The sequence below is a fragment of the Durio zibethinus genome, chromosome 25, assembly GCF_047325235.1.
Source record: "Durio zibethinus cultivar Kanyao isolate XHJ-2024 chromosome 25, ASM4732523v1, whole genome shotgun sequence".
NCBI classification, from domain to species: domain Eukaryota; kingdom Viridiplantae; phylum Streptophyta; class Magnoliopsida; order Malvales; family Malvaceae; genus Durio; species Durio zibethinus.
Genome location: NC_143186.1, coordinates 3,204,757 through 3,207,415, shown reverse-complemented (window position 1 = coordinate 3,207,415; position 2,659 = coordinate 3,204,757).

Genomic DNA, 2,659 nt, shown 5'->3' with positions numbered 1-2,659 from the left:
TTATAATGAACAATCTATATTAATTATAATTATATATATAAATTTAGTATTACTATAAGTTTAAATACTTGTTTCATATCTTACAAGTTTGTTTCAAATAATTATTATTTATTTAACTAAATTATTATAAGGATTTTAATTTTAATATTATTTTAATTATTAATTTATTTTTAATATGGTTTATACTAAATTATTTATTAATCTAATAAATCTAATTAGTATATTATCTCTTACTTAAAATTATAGATAATTATATAGTTAGAATACAATTGAATATTAAAGATAATATAAAGTATTATATATTTTATTAATTAGATAATAAAAAGCTATTCAAATGTTATTTATTATTTTTTAAAACAAAAAGTTAATACTATATTCAATTATTATTTTTTTATTAATATTATGGTAATAATTAAATTATTAAAACTATAATAGATAATATTTATTAAATAAATAGATAATTGTTCACATAAGTTTATTATTTAATTTATTAAATAGATAATATTGTTGTAATTTATTAATTATTTTAATATAAGTTAAGTTTTATAATTGTTTTATAAAACTTATTTAAATTATCAAATAAGTTAAATAAGTTTAAAATTAATAAGTTGAACAAACAACTATTTGAATATTATTCTAATTTAGCTTTAAATAGTTGAGACTATAAGGAATATAATTATCTTTTAAATGAATAATTATTTAAATAACAAGATTTAATAATTTAAACTATTTAATATTATATTATTATTTTACTAATTTCTAAATCTATACAATTATTAATTAATATTATATTTATTATATAATAAATATATAAAGTTAATTCAAATAGATCTATTATTAGTATATTATTTTGAATAATATTTCCTTATAATAATCTTATTCAAAATAAAATAAATTAATATAAAGTGGTAATAATTATATTTATTAATTATAAAATAGATCAAATATAATTTAATTTTATATTTTAATTAATAATTTTTTTATGATACTTAATTACGATTCTAAATAGTAATAATTATTTGAATCAATGACTCAATGTATTTGAAATATTTATTTTAGTAATAATAATAATAAATATTAATAAATTAGTATAAAAATTATTACTATTTAGAATCATTATAACCTTTTGATTTGTCATAAAATAATTGTTTCAGTTAATACAAGCTTAGACTGATAAAATAATACTAATTTATTAATATTTTTTAAATTAATAAGTAGAAAATTAAAAAATAAATATGTTCATTGAATCAATAATCTGATTATATTATATAAATAATATTTGTTTATAAATCTAATAAGTAATTTATAATTACTATAAATAAAATAATAATTATATTTACAAATAATTAAAATTAAATACAATTAAATTATATTTTATCCATAGGTCAATTACTAAATATAGTTTATAATATATATAATTTAATAAATATTATATAATATATAAATACTATAATAATATTACATTATTATAAATTAGATTATTATTTAATTATAACAATTATTTTAATTTTAATTAATTTTAATTATATAAATAAATTAGATTTAATATTTAAAATTAATATATATTATAATATTAAATATAACTAGTAAAAATATATTTAATAATAATTATTAAAATATTTGTTAAATATTTTGAAAATTAATAAATATAATTATTTATTTATTAGTTATATTAAATTAAAATCAATAATTCATATTAATATCTTTATTTTGTTATCATACAAGCTTAATCATAATATAATTTATCTAATAATTATGGTTTAATTAATCAAATATATAATTATTATCCAATAATTGGGTCTAATAAATAAGCATATTGAACAAATAATTTTCTTAATAAATTAGTTTTAATAATTTAATTAACTTAAATATTAATTAGAACAATTAATTATTACTATATATAATAACTATATTATATAAGAATAATGATTTTAATAAAAATATTATAATTATTAAAATTATCGATAATAATTTATTAATTATTTTAAAATTATCATTTTAAATTAATTTAACAAAATAGCTTTATTTTCTAAAATTTACTTATTAATTTTTGGAATATTAATAAATTTATATTATTTTATTCAAAATATGCTTGCATGAACAGAATGAATTGTTTTATGGCAAAACAAAATGTCATAATGTTTTGAAATAGATAATTGTTTAGATAGTCATAACTATTTCAACTTGATCGATAAGAAACAATTGTTTTACAACAAAATAAAAATGTCATAATAATTCGAAATGGATAATAGTTCAAATGGACATGACTATTTGAACTGGTTCGGCAAACTAATTAATTTTAAGAATGTTAATATATTAGTATTATTTTATTCCAAATAAACTTGTTTGAATAGAAACAATTGTTTTATAACAAAACAAAAGATCATAACGACTTGAAATATTTATAATATATATTGTTATTTTATATATCAATAGATGAGGCTTGCACTGAATATTATATTATAATATAATGAATTAATAATTAAGTAATAACTTAATATTAAATTGGATAATTTATAATAAGCTTTTGTTATTTATAATAAATAGTTTACTTATACTTAAAGAATTATTTATTTAAAAGTAATTATAATCTTAATAAATAATTAAGACTACTTAATTATAATAAATAGTTATAATAGATATTTATAAGTAATATTAT